Below are 13,956 nucleotides of genomic sequence, written 5' to 3'. Positions count from 1 at the left end.
CTAGGCACTTATAGTGCGCTCTTGCTAAATGCTCACTGAGCTCGCCAGTCATTACCCCAGGAGACAGAAATCCCCGCAGCTGCCGAAGGATTGTTAATAGGATGGGTGTCTCCCCAGTCAGCGAGGGTTTCAGTTGAGAACCTCGGCTCTTGGGCCACTCTGCTAAGGGTCATGCGAAGGGAAGGCCTTCCCTAAGCCCTGGGCCACACTTCCTGGTCTTCACCAAGGGGAGGACCCGAAGGAAGGATGCCCCCGAGATTTCGGGGTTCTTAGCGCTCCCCGCCCTCTAGCAGGAGGCTCTAGGACCCGGGCACGGTAGAGTAGGGTAGGGCCGGGCCGGGCAGGGCAGGCGGGGCGGTCTTGGAGGCCCCGGGCTGCTGGAGGGGCGTGGGTCTGGGAGGACAAGAGCTGACTCGTTTTCTGTGCAGCTTCCTCCTTCTCCACCTCCTCCCATCAGTCTCGCTCTCTTTCTTTCTCTGGCGCACACTTACCCTTACACACGCGCTCACTCCCCGCCCTCCCACTTCCCAATTCCCCCCTCCCCCGCGCACCCCTGCCCGCGGCGGGAGGCGGGCCGGCGGGAAGCTGGGGGTGGTCCGCCTGGAGAGCAGCGCCGAAGTCCGCCGAAGGTGAAAGAGGAGGTGGCGGTGGTGGGGAGGAGGATCCCCGGCTGCGAACCGACTGACTGACGGACTGACAGCCAGCTACGGGAGCAGACCGGCCACACAGGTGAGCGCCCCGCCAGGTACAGCCCTCGCCCCTCCCGACCCGAACGGCCCAGTCAGAGTCGGGGGGTGCCCTGGGCTTGTTGGTCGCCTCCCCGACCCCCGTGGGTTACGACTCTGCCTGCTTGCCCGGGGGTCCTAGCCTCGGGAGGGGACTCCAGGGGTCTCGGGTTTAGCCGAGGCCGAGGTCTGGATCGGCCGGTTCTCCGGGTCCTCTTCCCTTGTTGGGGCTGGTTGAGGCTGGGCTTTCCCCTTCATCCCCGGGCTGCGCCAGCCACGCCCCCCTCTGAGCTGGTCTGAGCCGGGGGCTTCGCCATCTACCATCCCCCCTACCTCGGTTCCCTCTGCGGGGCTGAGTGGGCCACTCCCCCCACCCTGCTCTGGGGAAGTGGGGGCGGTTTGGGGGCGTCTCCTCCCTCACCCGGGGTCAGGGAGGCGCCTCCAGGCCTCCCCAAGCCCCCGATTCCCCATCCAGTCCCTTTGCATCCTTCCGAAAGCATCATATCTCCCTGTCGGCCTGCGGGGTAGCGCTCCAGCTCTCTGCAGACCTCCTGGCCTGGGACTTTACCCTCCGATCGCCAGCGCTGCACCCTGCAACCCCCACCCCTCCCCCACCTTCTCCCCGCCTTCGGAGGAGGCTCTGCCGAAAGGACCCGCCCCCTAATCCCGGGTCCTGCAGCTGGCTATCGGTCCTCCGCTTCCTCCCAGCCCTTCCCCACCTCGGGGCCGGGGCTCTGTGACCTGACCCCTACACTTAAACACCTAGCTCCGCCTGCCTCGGTGGTGAGTCTGCTTTTGGCTTCGGCGTTCTCTCACGAGTTTCCCTTCGTTTTAAGAGGTCTTTGCGGGACTAATCCGAGGCGAGGAGCCCCAAGGACCCTTGTAGTTAGTGGGGAGAGGCACCAACTGGGCTAAATACCTTGGCCACTGGGGAATTGGGGTGGCAATCGGGGACTAAGGAGGTTCAGAGAGGGGCTTCTCTCTCCAGGGCGGTCTTGAAAATCAGATCAATGGAACAAACATTTACTAGGTTCCAATAGTGTGCCAGCCATTGTCCTCGGCGCTGAGGATGCAGGTACATCTTGGGACAGTCCCACCCTCTGTTTTCTGGGCATCAGAGGGCACAGCCTCCGTGACCTTGAACTAGTCACTTGCCAGAGAGAGAGAGACCCTTAAATGAGGCTATGAAATCCCTTTCAGGTGGAAATCTTCTGCCCATTCTGTGAAATCACCTTCCTCTGAGTCTTGGTAAAACAGAGGTATTGTCTGAGTGGAAACTCCCCAGGGTCTGAAGGAACTCATCCTCGCCACCCAAGGGGCCCCAGTCATTGCAAAGGTTCGCTGCATGAGGGCAGATAGATTATGCATTAATAAAACCCCGTTTAAGGGCTGGCCCGATGCTGGCACAGTTCCTGCCCTGTACTTTACAACCAAAGTGGTTGGAATTGCTGCCCAGGACTGGTATCAGGCTGCCCCGGGGCGTTCGGCTCCAGCTGGATTGACAAAAACTCTTACAGTTTAGGAGAAATCATGTTTTCACAGGTGGTGCTTTTCAAAACCTTCCCAGGAGTTCTAAGGGAAAATCTTTCTGCTGTTGTGGTACAGAGCTGGGCAGAGAGATGCTTTGAGGAAACACTGGACTCAAATCTGGCTTTGCTACTACTTATGTGATCTTGACCAAGTCATTCTCTGGGTATAAATTATCTCTCGTTTAGATTGAAGAAGTTAGATTTGACCTCTGAAGTCCTTGCATCTGTGATTCTGTGAGTGTGTAGAATTCAGAGATATGCTAGTGTAAGGGGATAATATTGGAATATGTTTAGAGATGAAAGACACCTTAAAAGTCCTTTTTATTGTTGTTCAATTGTATCTTATCCTTCCTGATCCCATTTGGGGTTTTTTTTGGCAAAGTTATTGGAGTGATTTGCTGTTTTTATTCTTCGGCTTATTTTCAGGGGAGGGAATTGAGGCATACAGGATAAAGTGATTTGTCCAGAGTCATATAACTAGTGAGGATCCCAGGACAGATTTAATCCCAGGAAGTCTTCTGACTCCAGGATCTGTACTCTATGCACTGGGTCACCTAACTGTTCCATATATACTGGGCCACCGAACTGTTCCAAAGACAGTATGGTGAGTCCTATTCTGAAACCAAGTTTGGAATGGCATCTAGTCTATGATAACCTAATCCCCATCATTTTACAGCTGAAGAAACTGAGAACCAGAGAGCTGCTTTTCCCAAGAGCCCTAAAAATTATAAGAGATCAAGTCAGAATTTGAACTGAGGGCTTTGACTCCAAGGTTAATGCACTTTCTACAATACTATGCATGGAAGGAAGAGATCTCCCCCCAAAGGTCTCTAAAACTTTAGATCCTTATGAAAAAAAAATTAAACATGGGAACCACCTTAAGGGGAAGATACTTCCCAGTGACCATGGCCAAAATTAAAAAAAAAAAAAAGATGGCAACGATTCAATCTCTGACCTCTTTGGAAAAGCTTTCCAGAGGGCTTCTGTGGGATGGTATAAGGCTTGGTCCTCTAAGTGTAGTGCAAAGAATTGTTGGGGTCTCTGAAACCCTTTCAGAGGATCTACAAATTCAAAATTATTTTTTATTTCTAATATAGTAAATAGCTATAAATATAACCCATGTGAACAAAAACTCTTTGAACAGATCCTCGATAGTTTTTTTTAACATGAAATACTGAGAACAAAAGTTTGAGAATCACTGAATAAGCAATTCCCAAGTAGTTGATTTCCCTGCCTTGGCCACCAGCATCCCTCATGTCTGAGCTATCACAATTTTGATGAGTCCATTTTTGAGTTTTCCTCCTATACAAATGTGTTTAGCTCACAAGCTATTTCTTTGAAAACCGGATCCAAGATTTTTTTCAGGTCACATGAATATGAGCCAAGTGAACTCTGCCTGTTTAGTTTAATGGGTGTAGTCCAGAGGAGGAGATAGCGAAACAGGAAGGAGGGATTTCCCACTTGAACCATTTTGGGGCATTTTCTTCTAATAGTTTGCCAACAATCTTTTTAGTTTCCCTTTTACTAATCCCTAAGTCATTTCAACTGTCACTTCCAGGACAGCAAGAATTCTTTCACTTCTGAGATGTTAAAAAAAAAAAAAATTATGTAATGTAAGATTAGGAAGGAGAGGGCTCCAGTGAAAGAATTTTGAATTTGGAATCAAAAGACCTGGATTAGGGTCCTGCCTCTGCCATCTTGGGCAAGCTAGTTAACTTCTCCAGATCTCAGTTTCCTCATTTGTAAGGTGAGCGGTCAGATGAGATCATACAATGTCAAATGCAAAATCTGAACACAGCTCGCAGCCCAGGTGTACCCAAACCACACAAAACCACATAAAAATGTAGGTTTTCAGGTGAGGAAATTGAGGCATACAGGATAAAGTGATTTGTCCAGAGTCATATAACTCTGGAAGCATTTGACAAAAGAAAAATACCACCAAACATAGACAAACATATTTTAAAACTAAGTCAATAGTCAACCCCATGGAGATCCTTGTATACAAGATTAGTGAACTTCATTTCTGCTGGAGTTTGATAACACTGTCCTCAGAGGACCTCTAAGGTTCCTTGCAGTTCCAAATTTGTGATGCTAAGATCCCAGTAAAAATAGGCTTGATTCCATTTTTAAGGGGAACTGATAAGGATCCCACCCATTCCCAAATACCTCAGACATCTGTTTGCAATTCAGTGAAATTTCTTGAACAGGGGATAAATATTTTTTTCATTCTGTAATCTTAAAAACAAGGCTTAAACCACAAGTTACATATACTTTAACAGATTTAACATGTATGGGACTACCTGCCATCTAGGGGAGGGGATAAGGGGAAGGAGGAGAAAAGTTGGAACAGAAGTTTTTGCAAGGATCAATGTTGAAAAATTATCTATGCATATGTTTTGTCAATAAAAATCTATAATAATAAAAAATCACAAGTTACCCAAATAAGAAACTTTTTAAGATTGGAGAAAACAGTGGAAGCAATGCATAGAATACTGATTCTGGAGTCATTTGGATTCTGACTTTTCCACTTTTGCCCTGGTGACTATGAACAATCCACTTCCCTCTCTAGCCTTCTGTTTTCTCATCTGGAAAATGAGGAGGTTAGATAAGATGACCTTTAATATCCTTAATTCTGGGCTCCTGTGAAGCAACTGGTCCACGAAGCTCGGAAATTCTAGGATTCTGTTCTCTGGATATAACTTGCACTAAAATGTAAATGGCTGCCATTGAATCCTTTTTTGAGAGGAGAGAAAGAGAAAAGGAGAGTTAGCAAGGTATCTTGCCCATGATAGGGATAAACATGAGCCCCAAGAAACCCCAAGAAGAAAGTAAAATTTGAGGAAAGGGAGACTGGGGGTTTATCCCCTTGATCTTGTCCATTGATAATATAACAACATATTGTTTTAATATTTGCCAAATGCTTTCCTTATAACCACTCAGTGAGTAGTATTAACAGTAGTACAATTAATATTTTTGTTCTAGTTTTTTATATAAGGAAACTGAGGTACACAGCTAAAGGGACTTCCTAGTATCTCACAGCCAATAAATATTGGAAGGATGATTTGTGGGATAGCATGGTTCAGTGGAAAAAATTCTAGAGCTGTAGTCAGAGGATCTGGGTTTAAATTTTGCCTTTGCTTTTTACTATGTGACACTGGGCAAATCACTTAATCTTCATGGTCCTCAATTTCCTCATCTGTCAAATGATTGTGTTAAACTAAATGGTCTGTTCCTGTTCTAGATATATGTCCTGCTTTTTTCAAGTTGAAATGACCAATTGCAGATAAATCATGGACCTGAAAGAATCAATTAACAGATACCTGTTAAGAATAAGAACCAAGAATATAATTTGACCATGAAATATTTACCTGTCATCTTGGGCAGTATCTATATTTTCACTGCCTGATGCATGGGGATAGGAGAGAGGTAGGAAGAGTATATTGTCCAAATTGAAGTAGTTCGGTTCTTTGAGACCTTCTTGGATGAGAATCCTTGTAGAAAGGTAGTAACTAGATGGCAGAGTAGGTAGAAGACCTAGGTCAGTAAGATCTAAATTCATATCTGACTCTGACATTTACTAGCTATGTGACCCTAGGTAAGTCACTTTACCCTGTTTACCTCAGTTTGCTTATCTGTAAAATGAGCTGGAGAAGGAAATGGCAAGCCATTTTGGGATTTTTGCCAAAAAAAAAAAACAAAAAAAAAAACCCAAATGGTATCACGGAGGGTTAAGCAAGACCGAAATAACTGAATAAGAGTCTGTGTAGCAGGAAAGGCTTGACATGTACCTAGCACTGTGCTAAGATAAAAATAAAATCATCTCAGCTCTCAAGAAATTTACTTTTTATTGAGGAAAATAATGGCCACAAATAAGTAGATACAAAATAAATACAAGATAGGGACACCACTAGGAGCCAGGGGCATCCAGAAAAATGGATTTGAGCTATCTTGAAGGAAGAGTGGAATTCTCAGGGAAGTGAGGAGGGAGCACTTTCCAGGCATGGGAGACAGGCAGGCCAGAGCCAAGAAACTGGGATGGAAGATGGAGTGTGGTATTCACGGCAAGCAGGCCAGCCTGACCGGAGCCACGAATGTAGGAAAGAGAGTAACGTATAATATGGCAAGGGTGAAGAGTTTGAGAGCAAAGGGGGAAATTAACACTGTCTGGTACCCTCAACTGATTGCAAAATTAGGCCTGGAAGACCCTTTAGAGACCCTTTCACTAATCCTTCTTTCTTCAAGTCTCCATTGCTTATCCTTCTACCCAGATTGCTCTTACTGTTGATGTAGAACTTCTGGGTGGATTCCTAAGGACCCATCTAGTTCTAAATCTGTGATTCTCATTTTAGGCAAATCATATCCCTTTTCCTCCAAGATAACATAAGGGGGTTGCTGAAGGATCACAGAGAGAACAAGCCTCAGGGATAGAATTTGAAACTGGATCCTCTGACTCTGAGTCAGTGCTCTTTCTTTCTTGGAGTCAGGAGACCCTTGGTATAGATCGCAAGGCTCAGGATATTTTTCCCTTCTACCATGAGTGAATAGCAACAGAGGATTTGCTTTAAAAGGACAACACTGCCGGTTGGAGAATTACTGGGCAGTACTCAGATTAGCACTCACTGCCTGTCAGAGTCAATTCCCTGGAGACTGGGCCACTGGAAAGAATGCTCGCTTTGCCATCAGAGAAGGGAGAATTGAATCCTGCCTCTGCCTACCTATTATATGGGGACTCTTTCTAGGCCTCAGTTTCTCAGTTCAGAAGATACAAGAGAGCAGAGCTTCTTAAACTTTTTTTGTGACCTTTTTATCTAAGAAATTTTTATGTGATTTTGGATATATAAGTATATATATATATAATATATATATATATATATATGTATATATACATATATATATATCAAAGAGGACCATGACATTAGGAAGTGCCATGACATGCACGGGAATTGGATTTAAATGAGGGAAAGCTGTGCAGGATCACCTGCCTCACTTTGCCCTCCAGAGCCTTTTAAGTCCAGTGGCCAGAAATAAATCAGGAGAACTGGAGATGGCCCTGGATGACAGTATATAAAATAGGTATAGAAATCAAAGATTTACTGATAATAAATCGTAAAGAAATTTATTTCAAAACAATTCTTTAGTATACTTAGAAATTTACCATTTATTAAAGAGAAAATCAAATAATGAGTTGGATCTGCTTATTTATTTTTACATAAAGAATTAAATCTTAGCAGATACCTTCTATGGTTGCCAAATTTTTTGAGACATCCCCCCATTCAATGGCATGACCCCATCTGGGATTGTGACCCACAGTTTAAGAAGCATTGTACTAGAGGATTCCTAAGGACCCATCTAGTTCTAAATCTGTGATTCTCATTTTAGGCAAATCATTTCCCTTTTCCTCCAAGATAACATAAGGGGGTTGCTGAAGGATCACAGAGAGAACAAGCCTCAGGGATAGAATTTGAAACTGGATCCTCTGACTCTGAGTCAGTGCTCTTTCTTTCTAATCTTGGAGTCAGGAGACCCTTGGTATAGATTTCATCTGATATTGAGTCAGTGAGTTAACCTTTCTAAAAGCTGGCTTTTTTGTCTGTAAAATGGGATGATGTCAATTGATTAACTTAACCCAGGAGCTGTTCTGACTGTATAAAATTCTCTGGTGGCCTCAAGGGGGCTTGCTGGTGGTCTTGGGCTCTCAGAGACTCTGCTTGTACCTAACAATTGTCAAGTCCTCCTGAGTTCCAAAGGCTTTGAGGGTGGGCCTGGTAATGTATCACTGCATATCTGTCACCCAAATGACCAACCTAGCAAAATTTGGAAAACCACCGTCCTTGGTTGAGTGCAGTGTGGCAAAGTTTCCAGCAGAAGCTGGACATTCACTCAGAGGCATTCACTTATATTAAAAAGAGGCTCAGGATTTGCACTGGGAGAGACAAAATTACAAGATTTTGGAGTTGGTATTCATGGCTATAATGGACATTTGTCAGGGAACTGAGGTTGCCTGGTTCTGCTCTCCAGCTCCCTGAGTCCATATCCTTCCCAATCCTTAACCTGACTATCACCAATAATGAGCTATACCTTCTCCAAGCTCTCTGGCCACTCTACGGGGTGTCCAGACTTCATCCCTGTTCAAACTAAACATTTTCCCCATTATCCACCATTCGCTCCATGGACTATCTTAGGCTTCATCCCCATTTCAAACCAAACATTCACTTCTTTCTTCCTTCTTTCTTCTTTCTCCCTCAAATTCTGGGACATAACCCAGTTCCTCCAATAATTTCCACCATTTTCTCATTTCTAACTTCCACTGCTTATAGCATAGTGCCTGACACATAATAGGTGCTTCATCAATGTTTATTGAGTTCTAACTTCTATTAGGGGGCAGGATAGATGCTTGGGAAGGGAGCCAGTTATCTTGTAAGATGAGCTTGTGATTTGGACCAAAGGATCTTCATTGGATTTTCCATTGATCCCCTATTAGCCTGATTATTTGATTATTCAGTTCAAACAAATACTTATTTCTCCTCTTGAGGATTTACTTCAACAGTTTTCAACCTCATCCTCCTGTACATGCATGCTGAACTTCCGGGCAAGTGCTTTAGCATTAGGATTGAATATTGCAGAGCTAGAAGTGAAAGGGCCTTCCAGATTGTATAGACCATCTCCTCCCATTTACAGATGAGTGTGGTTATTTTTATAGATGGAGCAGAATGTAGTTATAAGATTTATCCAGAGTATAAAGTGACAGAAGGAGGATTTGAATCCAGATTCTCTGCTTTAAATGCAATTCTGTCTCTGCCTAAATGAATCTTAATTAAGTAGATTATTCTTAAAAGTTGCAAAACAGACATTTTTCATATCATTAGCCACGTTTGGAATTACTAATCTCATTCCATCAGCACACCCTTCTACTTCAAACTTGTAAATGTATATTAAGGCAGTGGGTAGAATAGTAGAACTGAAGTTAAGAAGACTTTTTTTTTTTTTTTTTTTTGCATTCAAATCAGGCCTCAGACACTTATTAGCTCAGATACCTGGGCAAGTCATTTCACCCCATTCATCTCAGTTTCCTCATCTATAAAATGAGCTGGAAAAGGAAATGGCAAACCACTCCAGTATCTTTGCCAAGAAAACACCAAATGGGGTCACAAAGAGTCAGACAGGACTGGAAAAAATAACTGAAGAACAAAAACAAAAAGTGTATATTAAGCTTCACTTTCAACAAAGGAAACATACAGAAACAAACAACAACAACAAAAATTAAACAGGCCTGGTCCTTGACAGCTAGTTAGTACAATGGTTAGAAGACCCAAGTTAAACTTCGGCCTCAGACACAAGCTGTGTCTTTGAGTAAGTCACTTAATCTTTATTTGCCTCAGTTTTCCTCATCTGTAGACTAAGAAAATCGGCCTCTGAAGGCTCTAAAACTCTAGATATAAATCTAGAACTATGCTTAGACTTGCTCCAGATTGCAGAGCTAAATGGCAGAGGAAGGATTCCAGTCCTCATCTAAGTAGGAGTCCAAAGCTCTTTTCCTAATTCTGATAGGATGGCAAGGACCCCATGAACCCAACAAACAAGAAAGTTAGTTGTCCCAACATGGGTACTATCAGCAAAAATCAGTGCTCATCCATCTGCAGCAACCAGGTGAATTAGGAAGAAAGCTTGCTCTCTAGGTGATCAGAGGCATGTGATTTCCTGTCCCTCATCATAATGTGAGGGAGATAGCCTAAAAAGATCCCGCTTTCATTCTTTTGAATCCCTCCCCGGGGAAGAAAGCAAGAAGGGAAATGTCCTATACATGGAGAGTTTATTAATGGAAGGGACCCAAAAGACCAACTTGTCCAACCTACTTCCTTTACTTAAAATTTAAAAAGGAAACTGAGTCCTGGGAAGGAGCATGGGCTTTGTCCTCAGCCCCTTGTCTTATCAGTAAAATAGCTCAGGTCTTTGAGATTCTTTGGGTGAAAGATTTCTTTAGCCTTGGTCCTTGGAGAATATTTCCAGGCCAAGGTCACTTGGCACTTTCCTAAATAATTTGACAAGGAATGCTGCCAGGGTTGAGCCATGAACTTTTTGACCTTTGGGGTGATTCAGGCAATCAAGGGATGGAGAAGAATGAGACAGAAACTGTCTCACTTCCCATCTCCCTCTTTATTCTTTTTATTTTTCTTCACGTGAGAGTCAGCATATCATGAACAGAGAGCATATCTTGAAGCCAGATAGGCTTGGGTTCAAATCCTGATTCTGGCATTCTAGGCTCTGTGATACTTGAGAATCACTAAACCTGGTACCATAATAATTATTAATAAGTGTTTGTTGACTGACATACTGATAACCTCTCTTTGCTCCAAGAAATTCTCTAAAGCTGTTAAGTTGCAGACCTGCCTTTTTGAGAGAGTTATCTCAACTGGGAGTTTTGCTAAACTAATGAAATCCGTCCCCTCTTTTTCACATACCTGGATTCCAGCCATAATAACTTGCTTGTTTTTCTCAAAAATGACATTTTGTTTTCTGGAAAAGACCTTAGATATCTGGCCCAACCTCTGCATTTTCCAGAAAAAAGAAACTGAGTCTCCTTCAGGGGATATAATTCACAGTGAACTATAGAGCTAAAGGGGGAGAGAGAGAGAGAGAGAGAGAGAGAGAGAGAGAAAGAGAAAGTATATGTATATCTTCCCCCATTAAAATATGAGCTTTTTAAGGGCAGAGGACCAGGGTTTTGCCTTTATATCCTCAGGGCTTGTGCATGGTGCATAATAAGTGCATAATAAATCCTTGTTGACTGACTAATTTCATTGACATAGGGGACTCCAGATGAGAAAATTGAGTCCGCCAATGAAGACTGGCAACTGATCTGCAATTTATAGTCTTAGACGGTTGCCTGAGCCTCTGAGAACTTAGGTGATTTTTCCGTGGTCACACTACTATCCCTTAAACCCCATCTTTCTGATATAAAAACCCAGTTCTCTAACCACTATACATGCTGCCTCCCCAAAGACTCGATGAATGATTGTTGAATCTAAATGTCCAGGTGGGCACATTAGGTTGCCAATTCCCTTCCTTTCTCGATGGCAGACTTTTAGAATCTTTAGTTGCCTTCAGTATTCAACTTAAGGGCCAGAGCCAATAGGAAACCACTTCTGGTTTTCTCCTAATTGGGACCTCTCCCTTCTCTAATCTGCATTTATTTATTTATTTATATTTTATATCTTCCCTTCCCGCATAAGATTGCATATTCTTGAGGGCAGGATTGATTTTTACTCATTTTTAGTCTCCCCCATTAAAGAGTTAACAGAAGACATGGAAAGCCCCAGAGAATTCTGCGTCTCCAAAGGTTTCTGCAGCTTTGCTAATTCATGCTGCCCCAGCTAAGTACATCCAACATTTACCATCTCAGCAAGGAGTGACTTTCAGCTGTGGACCTAAGCACAGAGTTATTTGAATAGCAGAAATAGAAAAAGACTCAGTGGAGCCTCTGAGATTTAAAATTATTTGAAAAATCACTTCCCTACTGTGAGCACTGCCTTGCCCATAGTAGGAACTTAATAAATGCTTGTGGATTGCATCTTCAATATTAGGGGGCATGGCCATCTCTCAAAGGAAGGGAGAAGGGTCTGGGATGTTTGCTTTTGGTACCATGAAAGCCAGCAGGTCTTGCTTTTGAGGACTGGTGGATTTTTGCCATCTTGTAGCCGGCCAATAGAAGACTCCCAAGCCCTAATTGTCACAGTGTGGATGTGGTTTGTTGACATGTGGTAAGGTACAGTCACTTAAACCTCCCCCTTTGGGGCTAGCATTGGGAGACCACTAATAGTATGATAGCGTGGCTAATTACAATTTGGAGCCTAGCGCTGATGGTTGGGATTGCTGGGAATAATTATTGTTTTGAAAACAGTGATGGAGTCTGACAATATCAACACTTCAGGGTAAACAATCTCTCACCATCTGTCTCCCTTTTGGCTTGGCTTTGTTAGCTTGATTTTCTTGGGCTGGGCACAGTAAGGAAGGGAAGAAAGAGGGAACTGGGTTTGTGGATTGGAATACTCCAGCTTGGTTGGAACACTCCAATATATCAGTCCTCTGACTCCTTCAGGAGAGGCTCACTAGAGAACCAGAGAATTTCCAGTGTGGAAATTCCTTCCACTAAGCAGACCAGCAACTTGTCTTCCAGAGGATCGCTTGGGAGCATTGAAAGGATAAGTGATCTGCCTTTGGGCACAGTTAGTATGTACCAGAGACAGGACTCTGATCTAGGTATTCTTGATTCTGAGACTGTCCTTCCACCGGGCCAGGATGCTTCTGTGAATTTCCAATAGGCATTAAAATGGAAAAGTCACTTTAGATGGCAGGACTTTTTCAAAATCTTTGGGTCATAAGCTTAGTCCTTCCATAGCTCTATGCTTTTCTACATATTGAGCTCATACCTCTCCCTGGCCTTCTGTCTTGACATTATGTTTCCATGGACCCAAGTTGGCCTGGGATACAGCAAGGACTAGTTCTAATGTCATCTTTATTATCTCTCTCTCTACAAAATAGCTCTTATCACATGCTCCTGCACATAATAAGTGTCTTTGTTGTTGCTGTTCAATCATTTCAGTTGCATCTGACTCTTTGTGATCTCATTTGGAATTTTCTTGGCAAAGATAGGAAAGTAAGTCATCATTTCCTTCTCTATTTTGTTTTACATACGAGGAACCTGAGTCAAACAGGATTGACTTACTTGCCCAAGACCACACAGCTGATTTTTGGTTGGTTTTATTCTTTGTTCTTGAAAAGGACCCAAATGACATCACTATGTTAGAACTGAGTTCCCTTATGTCCAGCTGTGGCTGATCAGACCAATAAGAGCTCGGAATGCTCTGCCACAAGTCGGACACAAATAGTCCCTATGAACTTCTCTAACTTGGCGCATCTCACATTTCTTCTAAGCTAACTCAATTCAGTTTTGCTCATAGAGCACAGTACCCTCCCTGCTGAGGGCGTGCCATGCTGGGCAGTCCTGTGCCAGTGTCTCCCGTGCCATGCAATCAATCACATAGCTCTTAAGTGAGACCTTGAGAGCATCTTTATTGCTTTTTTTCTGGCACCACATGAGTACTTGCTCTGTGTGAGTTCTCCATAAAAGACACTTTTAAGCAAGTATACATTTGGCATTAGAACAATGTGGCCAGCCCAGTGGAGTTGTACTCTCTGCAGGAGAATCTGAATGCTTGGCAGCTTAGTTCAGGAAAGAATCTTTGTGTCCATTACCTTATTTTGCCAGGTGATCTTCAGAATCTTCCAAAGACAATTCAAATGGAAGGGATTGAGCTTCTTGGCAAAGCACTGATAGATTGTTCAGATTTCACAGGCATATATATGCAAGTATCTGAAACTGGATTTGAACTCAGGAAGATAAATCTTCCTGACTCCAGGCCCAACACTATCCATTAAATTACCTAGCTGCCCTTATAAGGGCCTATTATATGTTTGCTTCATGTAATACATTGCAATACAACCCTAATACAAGTAGCTTCGTGTAAATCCATCACTTTTGTAAATAATGGCTTAGAGTTTCTCATTAATTTTATTTATTATTTATTATATTTATTATAATCAATCAACAAGCATTTGCAAAAGGTCCCAAAGGTCTTAGTTATTAAAGCTTAAAACTTCACTAAGATTCTGGGGATATCATAATAAACACTTACTACTTGATA

The 13,956-nt window shown here is 43.3% G+C and overlaps 1 protein-coding gene across 3 annotated transcripts in view; it reads left to right on the top strand.

Annotated features, from left to right (window-relative positions):
• Window positions 1-318: 318 nt before the first annotated feature.
• TMEM51 (transmembrane protein 51) overlaps window positions 319-13,956 on the top strand; it is a 76,909-nt gene continuing 63,271 nt past the window's right edge. For all 3 annotated transcript variants that reach the window (XM_051988509.1, XM_051988505.1, XM_051988506.1), the window contains exon 1: window positions 319-729. The gene's annotated coding sequence lies outside the window, so the exon portion shown is untranslated. The remainder of the gene's footprint in view (window positions 730-13,956) is intronic.

Source organism: Antechinus flavipes, chromosome 3 (genome assembly GCF_016432865.1).
Source record: "Antechinus flavipes isolate AdamAnt ecotype Samford, QLD, Australia chromosome 3, AdamAnt_v2, whole genome shotgun sequence".
Taxonomy (NCBI): Eukaryota; Metazoa; Chordata; class Mammalia; order Dasyuromorphia; family Dasyuridae; genus Antechinus; species Antechinus flavipes.
Note: the sequence above shows the minus strand (reverse complement) of the source record. Positions and strands in the feature narration are given on the sequence as shown.